This window comes from Terrapene carolina, unplaced genomic scaffold (genome assembly GCF_002925995.2).
Source record: "Terrapene carolina triunguis isolate 2854851 unplaced genomic scaffold, T_m_triunguis-2.0 Scaffold88, whole genome shotgun sequence".
Lineage (NCBI taxonomy): Eukaryota > Metazoa > Chordata > Testudines > Emydidae > Terrapene > Terrapene triunguis.
Genome location: NW_020664439.1, coordinates 574,869 through 590,077, shown reverse-complemented (window position 1 = coordinate 590,077; position 15,209 = coordinate 574,869). Strand labels below are relative to the sequence as shown.

The 15,209-nt window shown below is 44.0% G+C and overlaps 1 protein-coding gene across 1 annotated transcript in view; it reads left to right on the top strand.

Moving 5' to 3' along the window:
• The window catches only part of VPS8 (VPS8 subunit of CORVET complex), a 264,409-nt gene that overhangs the window by 228,896 nt on the left and 20,304 nt on the right, over positions 1-15,209 (top strand). The window lies entirely within an intron of this gene.

Here is a 15,209-nt window from a genome sequence, read left to right as displayed (position 1 = left end):
ACCACAAATTGCAAGTAAAAATAAATAATGGATGCCTTGCCAAGATTTCTCCTCTGAATTATGCATCTCAGGGAGCAGAGTTTTGCCTTTGAATGTTACAGAGAGGGTGGAGATACGGACTTTTCCCTAAATACATCTAGATATTTTGTGCATTTGCTTTGTTTTGAAAATAAAACATCCTACCACATACACAAACCATTAGTGCATTTCCACTTCTGAAAGCAAAGTAAATCAGTGACTGAGTACATTGTGATGGTGTTTTGCTCAAATTCTTTTCTAGCAGATTACTTCATTTTCTGCCAAATCAGTTCTGATCAAGGGATAGCTAACAGCATTAGTCATCTTCCATCAGCTTTTGGGGAGAGAGGTTTCCTGCTAGAAGGCAAACTTTTAAGAAGTAATCTCTGAGGAATACATAGAGCACAGTGCAGCTTCAGCAGTCATACTGTATTAGCCCTTTAAATGGGAACAGAAAATCTTCCCTAACCTTGAGAGTAGATTAATTTTGTGGCCCAAACATCTTATTTACAAATTTTATCAAATGAAAAGTATGCAGCTTCTATGTAGTATGTATTGTGGAAGAGCAGTAGACAATACATAATTAAGGCTTTCTCGGTTTCTATTGTAAGCCATATGTTATAGCTCTCTAATTTTTTATTGAAGTCAAGGTATTAATTTGAAAATTTGAGTGGTTATTTTCGAAATAACAGAAAAAAGAGAGCTATATTACTTTTTTTCTGTTATTTCAAAAATTAGAAGATTAAAAATGTACTTAGATTAATTGCCAGAACTCAAGTTACTGAGGTTACATTTTAAATCAATATCTCATGAATTTTTGACCACCAATTTCTCAGAAAATGATTAGTTTAAAAAAAAGCTCAGTGTCACCCATCTATACTGGTCTGCTGGCACCCAAGCAAAGGCTAATCTTTTGTGGGGTGTGTGTGGAGAAACTGCTATTTAATATCTTCACTGTTATGGAATGGATCTGTTAGTGAAAAAGAAACAGACCTTGACAGAGCAGCTGGCTGAGGGATGGGACAGGGCTGAGCTAGAAAAAGGGGCAAAGCTCAGTGAGTCAGGTGGGGGGGTGTGAAGAGCTGTTTAACACTTCAGGAGCAGCAGGTAGGAAAGCGCTTCACATTTCCCTGCTTTCTGGAGCCAGTGGTCTTTGAGGAAGTGCCCTTTAGCTCTTCTCTCCTCCTACCAGGGCTAGCTCTGGCTTATCAGAGCCCTGAGAGCCCCTCTTGTTCTCACCCCCTGACTGCTCTTCATGTCCCCAGTCTCTTCACTCAAGTTTGTAATGTTTATCATTTAAATGCATAACAGATGTTTAAGTTGTGCCACTTCAATATTTTAACCATGTATAATTTTAATATTTTTATTTACAAAATATATTAAAACTGTATTTACATCTAAACAATAAAATTGCCAATACAAATGCTCTATGTCCCCTAAAGAAACTTAGAATCCTATAACAATGACCACTCAGCAGCATTAAATTATGTAACAAATTAACTCAGCTGGCCGTCAGTCAAAGCAACAGAAAAGCCCCTTTCACCCCCCATTTAAAACACTGGTAAACTTCAGTGGGGCATGGGAGGGATGGCTTGAAGAGTGTCCAGGGGATGGGAGAAGGGAAGTTTCTTCTTCGAGTGGTGTCCCTGTGAGTGCTCCACTCTAGGTGGTGTCCCTGTGGGTGCTCCACTCTAGGTTTCGGTGCGTCCCTGCGCCGGAGATCGGAGATTTCTCGCAGCAGCACTTGGTCGGGGGAAGGGCATGCACAGGAGTCGTCTCGTGCAGCCATTGGCACCTCCTGTAGCGCGCGCTCCCCCGATTGTCCCCTCAGTTCCTTCTCAACAGTCCTTGGCTGCAGATGGAGCTCCGCGGCAGTGCTCTCTTTGATACTTTCTGAAGGGAAAAAAAAAGTTACAAGTTACATAGGAACTTCTTTTTAGTCTATACATAATTACATAGTTTCGTTAGTTCCTCTTAGAGGTTTTTCTTACACCCTCCCCCCCCCCCAAAAAAAAAGGAAAAAGGAAGAAAGAAGATGACTTTTTCTCTCCTTAACTCCCCGTTTGGGAACAGTTTCTACAGTTTATCATTACAATTAACTCCCATCCTTAACTCTCGAGAGGCGGGAGAGGCTTAACTGCAGTCATGCCGGGCTCAACAGGATTTAAAAAGTGTGACTCCTGCCGTGAACTGATGCCGGTCTCTGACAGCCACACATCCTGCATTCGCTGTCCGGGAGAAACTCATCTCTCCCAGAAATGCATACATTGCACCAACTTAACAACAGGGGCAAGACGTGACAGGGATCTCCGCTTGAAAATGCTTCTGCTGGAGAAATCCCTCCAACCTCCGCGAGAGACATCCTCTGGGGAGTCTCATAAACTGAGATCCCTGAGCTCTGATAAGGCTCCGACTTCCAAAGCTGGCAGGAAGCGAGCCTCGACCTCTCCAGCAAGAGGGTCTCAGAAAAAGAGAGCTTCCCCAGCGAGGTCTTTACCCTCAGTGCTCCACTCATCCAGAGTGAGCACTTCCCTCAGCGGACCCCTGCTGAGTCCCAACGCACAGCACCGGAGTTGAGACTTCAAGTCTCCTACACAGCACTGACTACCCCAGTTAAGAGCGCGGCACAGGCAGTGGCACCGCAATCAATGCTGCCGCCGCCGGCACCGACCCAAGACTTGCTGCCGCCTAACAAGCTGAATCCAGCACCGGTCAGCACTCCAGCGGTCGACCCCAAGGCAGGACCAGTGCAACTCCTGCGTCCTGCTGACATAGCAGTTTCTTCGGCACAGCAGTCACCACTGCTCGGCACCGAACACTCCCCGAGCTACATAGCACGGTACCATCCTTCATCTCCTGCACCACTCTCCATGAAAAGTGGCGAGGAAGGAGATGTGCAGTACAACCGCTTCTCCTCTTAACGTTCATCACAGATGAGACCTACATGGAACGCTGTGAAGCCTAAGCCTCATCCCTCCGAGGATTCACTGCCCTGGTATGCACAGCACTGGCCTTTCCCATTACCACCTTACCCCATGCAATGGCCACAATGGGGTCCTTGGCCCACATACCAGAACCCCTATTCTGGTCCCCCTTCCCCAACAACAAGAGGTTCCAGAGTACACCCATCGTTACCACACACAGAAATCTCTGACCCCCCTGATACAGAGATAGAAGAGGAAGAGCTACTATCTCAGGCAGACCTGGATGATTCACCACCTGCCCCACACTCATCTTCCGCATCAGACGAAGCGGTGACGCCATCTACCCCTACGACACCAGGTGACCTGAAACAGTTCCAAGAACTCTTCAAAAGAGTAGCAAACAGCCAAGAAATTGCCTTACATGAGATGCAGGAGAAACAACATAAGTTGTTAAAAATCTTACAACCGGCATTATCGACCAAGATTGCCCTCCCCATGGATGAGGCTATAATGGAGCCTGCAGAGGTAATATGGCAAACACCAGCATCAGCACCACCCACCAACAAAAGGGCTGACAGAATATACTTCGTTCCAGCCAAAGGCACGGAATTTTTGTTTTCACACCCTCAAGCCTGTTCTCTGGTGGTAGAGGCTGCTAATCAGCGCAGTAAACAGGCTCATTTCCGCTCCTCGCTGCAAGATAACACAAGAGACTGCACCTCTTTGGGTGGAAAGTTTACAATTCGGCCACCCTTCTGCTCTACTAGTTCCACTACTCAACAATTCTGCTCTACTAGCAAATTACGACTACTCTAACTATAGTAAAATACAAGAGCTCGTGGAGGACCTCCCAGAGTATAAACGTCCTCAACTCAATGCCATTATCAACGAGAGTCAGTTAATAGCCCGCACAGTGCTTCAAGCTTCAATGGATGTAGCAGACACAGCTGCTTGAACAACCGCAATAGCTGTGGTTATGAGAAGAACATCATAGTCCCAGAACAAGGGCCTGATGCTCCATCCAGACCCAGCGAAACTCCATCTCAAAGCATGGCTCCTCTCTGGTTCCAACATGGGGAATTGAACTGTTCGGAGAAAGTAAAACAGGTATTACTAAATAGCCGTCACCTCACCGCTAGAAATACTTACTAGAAATACAAGTGGAGAAGATTCTCCGTTTGGTGTCAGCAAAAACAGCTGGACACGACCACGGCGCCTCTATCTATGATCCTAGACTACCTACTAGAACTGAAGGAAACTGAGTTAGCCATAAGCTCTATTAAAGTACACCTCGCTGCCATTACAGCCCTCCACAAACAGATAGAAGGGGCTTCAATATTCGCTCACCTGATTACACGGCACTTTCTAGCAGGTATACAGAACATGTCCCCAGAAGTATGCCAACCTGCACCACCATGGGATCTCAATCTTGTGCTCAAATGTCTCACAAGACCACCCTTCGAACCTCTAGCAACCTGCTAGCTCCTTCATATGTCAATGAAGGTCACATTCCTAGTGGCAATCACGTCTGCCAGACGTGTCAGCGAAATAGGAGCATTGATGGCTGAACCACTGTATACTGTATTTACCAAAGACAAAACCATGTTACGTCCTCACCCAAAATTCTTGCCCAAAGTGGCTACAAATTTTCATATTAACCAAACCATACACTTACCTACCTTCTATCCCAAGCCACATAACGACTCTCGAGAAGCAATGTTGCACATGCTAGATGTCAGACAGGCTGTAGCCTTTTACTTGGACAGAACTAAACCATTTCACAAGTCACAAGACTACTCGTGTCTACAGCAGAGCGCTCCAAGGGCTCTACAATATCAACCCAGAGACTCTCCACACAGCACAAAGGGAAGAGGTTTTATTCCAGGTATTACTTGGTTCCAAAAGAGAGCAGCAGTTGGAGACCCATCCTAGATTTAAGACGACTCAACACCTTTGTGAAGGCAGAAAAATTCTGAATGGTGACACTTGCAGTGACAATCCCGTCACTGGACCAAGGGGATTGATTCTCAGCCCTCAACATTCAGGATGTGTATTTCCACATTGCAATCCACCCATTCCACAAACGATTCCTATGCTTCACAGTAGGCCAGGACCATTTTCAGTATCGGGTGCTTTCTTTTGGCCCATCATTCACCCTGATGGTCTTTCAAAGGTCATGTCAGTAGAGGCAGCACACCTCCACGGGAATGGATTTTTGTGTTGCCTTACCTAGACAACTGTCTGCTGAAAGGACACTCTTTGGAAGTGACTTCACAAGCAACATAGGAGGCCACAGAACTTTTCCTCAAGCTGGGCCTGCAATGAACATTCAGCAGTCCACTTTGATCCCTGGGCAAAAGTTGGAATTCATAGGAGCTCCTCTTGATTCAATCGTAGCAAGAGCCTTTCTCCCAATGCACAGATTTATGCCCCATCCAACTTAATCAACACGATTCAGATCAGCCTTCAAACCATGGTCAGGATCTGTCTGCAGCTACTGGGACACATGGCGGCCAGCAGTTCCATTATAGATCACGCACGACTGTGCAGGCAATGCCTTCAGGGGTGGATCAAGATGGTTTATTCACTGAGCAGACACAGTTTAAACACAGTGCTTTTCCATATCCACTCAGTTGGTGGAAAGACTCTCAGTTGGTGGAAAGACTCTCACAACATGTGTGCTGGAGTCCTCTTCACCTGCCCTTCCCCAGTAGTTGTTACAATAACAGATGCTTCCCTGTTGGGATAAGGAGCACATCTAGACACCCGCACAGCTCAGGGCAGGTGGACGCCCCAAGAAACCATTCTGCACATCAGCTTCCGGGAATATGCTTCTATCTCCAGTTTCTGCCACTAATCAGAGGCAAATACATCAAGGTCACGATGGACAACGTGTCATGCATGTTTTATATCAATCGGCAAGGGGGAAGCAAGATCCCCCCACTGCCCCATGCCGAGGCTTTAAAGTTCTGGAGTTGGAGTATATGCAATCAGATTGTTGTCATGGCATCTTACCTTCCAGGAGTTCAGAATGTGACCATAGACATATTCAACAGGCACTTCTCTTGAGACCACAGGTGGGAGATAGATTCCACCATACTTCACGACGTAGTCCGACAATGAGGCACTCAGACCTTTTTGCCATGGCAATAAACAGGAAATGCACCGTTTTGCTCCAGAACTGGCCTTGGTCACCCATCGTGGGGATGCCCTTCATCTCCAGTGGTTGTTGAGTCTTCTATATGTATTCCCCCAACTCCTGATATTGAAAGTTCTATTCAAAATAAGAAAGGATAGGGCCAGAGTTATTCAAATTGTTCTGTTGTGACCCAGACAAACATGGTTTCCTTACCTGCTACAGCTGGCTGTGTTCTCACCGATCACCCTCCATGCCATTCCCACTCTCCGAGGAGAGGAGAGGAGGAAGATCCTTCACCTCAATTCATGGCTGGTCAATGGTTCACGTGCATAGAAATGGCCTGTTCACAACACGTAAAAAGAGTGCTACTACACAGCAGAAAATAGTCTACGCACTGCACTTACTTACAAATATGGACAAGATTTTCCCACTGCTATGATCTCGAACACATTGTACCAACAACCTCATCACAGCCACACACATTGGACTACATTCTACAACTAAAGAGCTCATGGTTATTGCTGAGCTCCGTTAGAGTTCGTCTGGCAGCCATCATGGCCTTCCATTCTCCAATAGAGGGTTACCCTGTATTTGCCCACCCAATGATATTGAGGTTCTTCAGAATATTGCAACCTTTGTCTGCCAGTTAAATGCCCTACTCCAGTTTGGGACCTCAATTTGGTTCTTAAATGCCTTACAAGACCACCATTTGAACCTATAGTTGCCTGCTCATTCCTCCATTTATCAATGAAAATGGCATTTCTGGTTGCTATTTCATTGGCTCGGCAAGTGGGGGAATTAGGGGTTCTTATGGCATACCCCTGTTCACAATATTTTTCAGAGACAAGGTCACATTATTACCACCCCCAAGTTTTTGCCAAAAGTACCTTCTCATTTCCATATTAATCAGCCCATTCACCACCTCATCTTCCCTAAATCTCACAGGGACAAGTGGAGGTGTTGTTCCACACGCTTGATGTCAGGAGAGCCCTGGTCTTCTACCTTGATAGGACTAAATCTTTCAGGAAGACTTCCAGATTTTGTCTCAATCGGAGACAGAACAAAAGGAGCTGCAATCTCTATTCTTTAGGTGGGTAATTGACTGAACTAGTAGCTGCTACCAATCTCATAATCTTGAAGAACCCACTGATGTACGAGCTCACTCTGCAAGATCTATTTCCACCTCCAACCTTTCTTAAGAACATTCCTATCATTGAAATATGTATATCCACAACTTGGACTTCTGTGCATACGTTTGCTATATGCTATGCAATAATTCATGACTCTGCTGCCAATCCTGTTTGGCTCAGCTGCACTTTCTACCATACTGGACTAGACTCCGAAGCCCCCTCCTCATTTAAAGGGGAACTGGTAGTCACCTAGAGTGGAGCACCATTAGGGACACTATTCAAAGAAGAAATGGTTACTCACCCTGTGCGGAACAAATGCTCAAATGCTCTTTAAGATGTATCTCTCTATGAGTGTGCCACTACCTGCCCTACTTCTCCTCTGCTTCATTGTCATGAGGCTTCATGGTAGAGAAGGAACTGAGGACAGTTAGCCCACGCAGTGCTATATTGCAATGGTATCGGGCACGAGACCGAATAACATGCATGTGCAGGCCAAACGGACACTACTATGAGAAATCTCCAATTGAAGGTGCAGGGGGCACAAGCGTTCGTTGGGTGGAGCATCCCTTGGGGGGGGACACATCTCGAAGAACCAGAGTTACTGCACAGGGTGAGTAACCATTTCTTTTAAAGAATTCAATATGAAATGAAGTAACCAAGCACTGCGGTAACCCCTATGTGTGTTCTGAGATTAAACTGCTTTTCAGTATAAATCTGGTAGACTAGTAAAGGTATGATTTTCCTTTAGGGAAGCCGCTGGTTTGTCCCCATTGTTTCATGTTCATAGTTCTTTCTCCAACCAGCTTGCCTGGTACAGCAGTGACACTCACTGGGCTTAATTCCCAAATACAGTTACAGCATTTGCAGTCTCTGAGTAGCTGATTTTAATCAGTGCCTGCTTCTCTCTTGAGTTCCTTCAGAACTGTTCTTGTTTGTTTATTCCAGCTCCTTCTGTCACTTCAGCCTCAACTTTACTAGCTAAAAAGTGTAGGGCTAGGGTAGGCATCTGCCCAACATTCTCCATAGTAAAGACTGAGGCAAACATTTTGGTTTCTCTGCAATGCCCTTCTCCTCAGTTGCTCCCTTTTTCTCTAGTGTACTTTCCAGTTGTCTCACAGGCTTCCTATTTCTTATATGCTTTGAAGAAATTCTTCTTTGTAATTCTTGGCTTTCTGTTCTTGAAATGCCCTCTTACTCCTAACATCTGCTAAATTTTATCTGCCATAGTTTAGGTTCCTTTCAGTTGCTTCACTTGGCTCGATTTCTGTTCTGGAACAACCTCTTGTACCTTGCAAAGTAATCATTCTAATGTGACATTTGATCATTTTTCTGGTTGAATAGTTTTCTAGTGTCTTAAGCTGACTCTTTGATCTTCATTAGCATTGTGTACTCAATATCCTTTTCCCGATACGGAGAATAGTGAAAGTTGTGCTTTTATCATGTTTGACTTGTAGCTGTAGATTCAGGTGTATGGTTCATGCCTCTCAAATTACATATGTTTGGAATCTTTTAGTGTTCTTATTAAAAATCAAGTTCAGAGCATGAATAAAAAGCATCCTTCATGTTCACTTATGTGAGTATTCTAAGCCAATACATTCTAGGCCAATACATTTGGGCCTATAGTATTCATACTCAAATACAAAGCACAGCCCCTAATGTGTCACGTTTCCCTATATTAGACTTTTACATTTTATCCATATCAGGATTCTGTATCAGAGAAGGAGGATGTTGATGAATAATTTTGTGGCTTTAAAAGATTATTCCAGTAAAATAATACTGTCTCTTTAAGGTTTAGAGATAGTAGAAAACTGGAGATTAGTGACTTAAAAAGAAAACAAACCCCAAACACTTCTGGAAAGATTCTTGTTGTGCAAAATCTCACTCAGCTTCTGAACATAAGTCAGTTGTTGAACTCATATCATGTGTCCTTCCTCCCTGTGGCAAAAATCCAGACCACGGAGCCTGGCCTGCCTTGCAAGGCACTAGAGAGAGTGGGAGTGGGAGCAGGCCAGGGAAAGGGCTGAAGAAAGTGGGGCTAGAAAGTGGCCCTCAGCCCTTCAACATGCCATTTACACACATGCTCTCCCCACAGTTACAGACCACTTCGTCCTGCTTAGGGTCCAAGTTGGTGAAACTATCTGTATCCTGGTGTGATCCTAAACATAAGGGAGAATGACATTTTTTTTTTTGTCTCAAACTTTGTTTTGGCCTCACTCTTACTCACTTCATGTGCTTGGCTCACTGAAATGCTCCTGTAAAGTCCTTACAGTTCACCTGAGACCAGCCAGCACAGCTCTGGTAGAAGGCAAGTGGTTTTTCAATGGCTCTCACGTTCTTGTTCACATTTGAGAGTTATCTGAAGAAACCTCAGTGGAAATGACACTTTTCAAGAGGGACAATAAGCTGTTACTATTGCCATTTCAAACACTGCCACCTTCAACCCCAGGAGAACCAGCTCCCTCCAATTTCTGATAGGTTTTGTATGGCATCCCATGAACATATATCCAGCATATTCTTTTGCAGCTATCTTGAAGCCCTGAGTGTTTAGTCTTCATTCTTCTCTTGGTCTAATACAGTGCTCTTCTGCATTCCCTTGTGAAATCTTGAGTTCAAATATTTTTTCTTTAGCAGGCTGAGAGTTAGAAATGGATTGGTACTGGAAAATGCCACTGAGCATCTAGAGTGCATTTCATGGTACCAATTCCACCCTACTGAAACAAAAACTGGCAGTTTGAATTTTGCAGTACTACTGAGATTTTTGTGAAATTACAACCCAACAGATAATGTTCTTTGTCTCTGCTTTGTGTGTGAAATTTTTATAGCAATTGCCTTGAATGCCATACTGGAGGAATTGCAGAAAAGAAACTAGCATTGACCATCACTAAATCTGAAGAATCTTTAGTGGTAGTGGTATTGTTGGGGGTAAAAAGTTTGGAAGCTGAGTCACAAATCCACTCAATTTAGGCTTAATCAATTTTCCCCATTATTTATACAATTTGTGACACAATTATTTTTACTTATAGACTCATAGACTTTAAGGTCAGAAGGGACCAATATGGTCATCTAGTCTGACCTCCCGCATGATGCAGGCCACAAAAGCTGACCCCCCTACTTTCCCTTAACTCTGCTGTTGAAGTCTCTTGATCGTGATCTAAAGACTTCAAGTTGCAGAGAATCTTCCAGCTTGCGACCCCTGCCCTATGCTGCGGAGGAAGGCGAAAAACCTCTAAACTCCAATCCTCCAAGATCTTCCAACCTTCCTAGAATGATCTTTCTTTCCCTCATGCTTAAATTCATATGTTGAGGACAGAAACAGAAGTTAATTTTAGAATGTGGAATTACTTTCATATTTAAAATTTTCCACCTTTTTCGTTGTGAGTGACTCAAACTACACTGGATAAGCATATTAGCTAGATCTCATACTTAAATGCTTACAAGTGAAACAGTTACTTTTGACGTGTTAAATACTTTAGTCTTGAAAGCTAATACGCCGTAGGATGAGTCTGATAATTCATGTCTCATTCTGTCAATCAGTCTAGAGATTGAGAAAAATATAGAATTTGTTCATGGTTGGAAGGTTATTTTCTCTTCCAGGAATGGTTAGAAATGTACCATTTTGTGACAGGAAGCTTAAATTCCTACAGGAAACACTGAAACACTCAGGCTCTAAATGCATGGAGTTACCAGAGCATGATTTTCAGGGACCTCACTCTCAGAACTCTCTATATGCCAAGGTATTTTATTGGGAGTTCAGTTCTGTCAGGTCACCCCATTGATGGATGAAATGTGATTACGTTAATCCATTTGCAAGATATAATGCTCATGAGGTATCCACAGCTAGTCTTTACATTCTTTGTGGAACTCAACCTGTACCGAGTATCCATTTCTGTGCAATACGTTCTTCATTCCAAACTAAAGGTTCCTGTATTGCATTCACCTGACGAAACATTGCTGCCATTGCTGGTTAACTTTGAAACATACCTGTTTCTCTTCAGGCAGGTTTATGTTCTCTACATTGTAATAAGGATCTAAGTTATAAAATGTTTGCTCCCCTACTTCTCTACAAGGAGATGAACTCTAAGCAAATTTTTTTTTAAATGAAACCCATTAGAATCTGCCAATTATTAATACAAATTAAATTGAAAACTAAAATTAGAAACAATTAGCAGCTATCAATTATTAACTTTAAAAAAATCCACCAAGGAGTCGAGATAGACAGAAGGAGGGGCAAAGGCTTCCTAGTGCTGCAATGTTTGAAAAGACCCTGGCACTGATCTTCTAAGTGTCACAAAGCTGAAGGTTACCATTCTGTGGTCTTCCAGTCTTTTACACAGAGAATACCCCATAGGCAAGATTGTATGAGAGAGCCCCCAGGATTTTTTTTTTTTAAGACATGGAACTATTCTCAGCAAGAGATGCAAAGGAATCTGAAGATAGCGTCCACACTAATTCAGTCCCTTTGCTGTGGGAAACAGGAAGTCCACATGATGTAATGAATGTAAATCAGAAAATAACAAATGCAGGCAATTGGTACCATTAACTTTATCAGTGAGATATCTATGGCCAATAAAGATAAGGAATTTTTAAAATATTTCTGGAACAAAAAAGGTCTTGGCAAAAATGGCACAAGTCTGTTGCTAGGTGGAGATACTAATATCAATAATGACCTTTCCAGTTCTGGTAACTTTGAAAAGGATATTGAGAAAACTAGAGGGGTGTCAGACAGAACATCTACAAGATGATTTGAAGTTTGGAAAATATCCTTACAATGATAATGAAAGGATCTCAGTCTGTTGTGTGTATTGAAGTGAAGTTAAGTTACTTGATCACACACTATAATTGCCTGTCCAGGGAGAAGATATCTGACATAGGTCAGGTACAGTAACTCCTCACTTTAACGTTGTAGTTATGTTCCTGAAAAATGCGACTTTATGCGAGATGATGTTAAGCGAATCCAATTTTCCCACAAGAATTAATGTAAATAGGAGGGGTTAGGTTCCAGGGAAATTTTTTTTGCCAGACAAAAGACATTATATGCATATACGGTATAAGTTTTAAACAATTTTAAACAAACAGTTTAAAATTGTACACAGCAATGAATGATTGTGAAGCTTGGTTGAGGTGGTAGAGTAAGAAGGTGGGATATTTCCCAGGGAATGCCTTGCTGCAAAATGATGAACTGGCACTCGGCTGAGCCCTCAAGGGTTGTTAATATAGCCTCACGCTCTACAAGGCAGCATGGACTGAGGCAGGAGGGAGGAAATACAATAGATGCAGGGCAGTAGCTGCAAACACTTCCCTGCAAAAACTGAACACGCTATCCAGCTGGAGCGCACCACTCCCTCCTCCTGACAGCACATGCACGGCTGCACAGATGCTGACTTTCCAAAGTGCTGGGGGGTGCATGCATGAGTGAGAGAGGGACGTGCATTGCCCCTTTAAGTACACTGACCCCACTTGAAGTACGTTGCCCTTTTAAGCAGATCAGACAGGAAGCAACAGCTTCCAGCAAACCCTCCTTTCTGTCCCTGAGCCCTGTCCCCCTCCCAGGGGCGGCTCCAGGCACCAGCGCACCAAGCGCGTGCCGGGAGTGGCAGTCAGGCTGCCTTTGGCGGCATGCCTGCGGGAGGTCCGCCGGTCCCGCGGCTTCGGCGGCAATTCGGCGGCGGATACGCCAAAGGCACGAGACTGGCGGATCTCCCGCAGGCATGCCGCCGAAGGCTGCCTGACTGCCGTGCTTGGGGCAGCAAAAGACATAGAGCCACCCCTGCCCCCTCCTCCACTTTGTGGAGAGGGGGTACAGAACAGGAGCGGGGGGCAGGAGCAGGGGGACATCCTGATATCAGCAACCCTCTCCTTCCCTCCCCCAGCAAGCAGGAAGCTCCTGGGAGCAGCTCCAAGGCAGAGGGCAGGAGCAGCACAGCAGTGTGGGGAGGGACAGCTGAACTGCTGCTGGGCAGCTGCCGAGCCAAATACCTTACAGGGAATTTAGAGGAGCTGATGGGAGGGGGGGCTGCCAGCCCCCCCGGTTCTAATCCCCACAAGGAGGGGCTGCTCTTCCAGAGAATCCTGCAAACAGTGGACAAAGCTGCCAAACGATGTTATAAGGGAGCATTGCGCAACTTTAAATGAGCCTGTTCCCTAATAGATCAGCAAAGTAACAATGTTAACCGGGACAACGTTAAGTGAGGAGTTACTGTATTTCATCTACCAGACAAAAGTGTAGTGAGATCCAGTGGCTAGAAGTTGAAGTCAGCAATATTAAAACTGCAAATATGCAAATTTAACAGTGAGTAACTAACCATTGGAACATCTTACCATGAGTTGTGTAATTTCTCCATCACTTGCAGCCTTTAAATCAAGACTGGCTGTGTCTACACTGCCACTTTCAGCGCTAAAACTTTTATCATTCAGGGGTATGAAAAAACACCCGCCTGAGCGACAAAAGTTTTAGTGCTGACAAAGCTCCCACCACTCGTTCAGGGTGGGGTTTTTTATCGCTGGGAGAGCTCTCCCCTGGCGATAAAGCATGTCTACACTGCCCACGTCACAGCGCTGCCGCAGCCACGCTGTAACGTGGGCAATGTAGAAAAATCCTGTATGTCTTTCTGAAAGATAGACTCTAGTTAAGCCACAAGTCATTGGACTTGATGCAAGAACCATTGGGTGAGATGATTTAGCTTGTGCTATGCAGGAGATCAGAAAAAAATATCATGGTCCCTTCTGGCCTTTAAATACATGTATCTGTATGATGGTAGGACCCTCCCTTTACTTTCTGAAATCCAAAATCTTGAACACAGGTGCCCATCTTCTAGGCACACTCCTCATTCTGAGATACTCCAACACACAGAATGTGGACGGGTCAGAGAGATCCCTGGCCATCAAACTTCCTAGAGACAAGACCAGCTAGGTTGACTCTTTAGGGCTCCCAGGATCCCTGGGAAAAGGACCACATCCTGATCCATTCAGATGACACAAGAGCCATGGCACATGTAAATCAAAATGTGAGCACAAGAAGCTCAAGTCTGAAATATCAAAGCAGCCAGATTCTCTTCTGAATTGTGTTGCAAACTGGTCACTTATGGGGTCTTGCATATTTCTCAACTATTGGTTAACAGGAAAGTTGGCAGAAAAATTATTTCCGTTAGATCTCAAATTCAAGTGAAATATTCCTATGATTAGTGCAAAATGACTCCCTTGAACTTTGACCTTTGGCGAGTTTAGGAAACTTTGCTAAAGAACCACCATTGAAATACAGTGACAGTTGCAGTGCTGAATACAAACTGCTGGCAATTCCAGGAACTGAATCTATTACAGTCACCACCTTTTATCAGTACTTTAGCCAAATAATACAGTGCTTCACCGTTATGTCTCTGATCTGTAAGAAACTGGCACAGCTTATTACACAGACTTCCAGGGTGAAATTGCAAGCTTTCGTCTACCTTCACAACACTGTCTTGCAGCAGAATAGACAATGAAAAAACCTCAGTGTTGGCTGTCACACTATTGGGAGAGGTTGTATTAAGAGCAGCCCATTGCCCAGGTGCTGAAGGCATTATGAAGGATTTCTCTTGGGCAGTAAATGATTAAAATTAATTAGCTAGTATGGCTCTCAACTTGCTTCTTTGTTACTAGTCTGCCAAGGCTCAAAAAGGTGGCTGGAAATTTGGTATCTACTGTAGCTCTAGTTCACTGTGTGCTATAAATAACTTCTACTATCCTGCCATAGTACCCGTTACTTTGTATGATGCTGTTGATGCTCTGAATGCTAAGATGATCGGTGTATACTAGAATAAAAAAAATTAGTTCTATTGAAGCCCAAGAGAGGAAGCTAAAGGTACCAGTCATTTGCCCTCTACAGTTTGCATTAGTTTCAGGATCAGAAATCCTCAGTCATCGAGGAGTTAAGGAAATTTTGGGCAACTGTATTTTGTCACTTTTTCTTACTTTGAGATCAATATTAAACAGTAATTCTGTCCTTATTAATGTGAGTGGTAG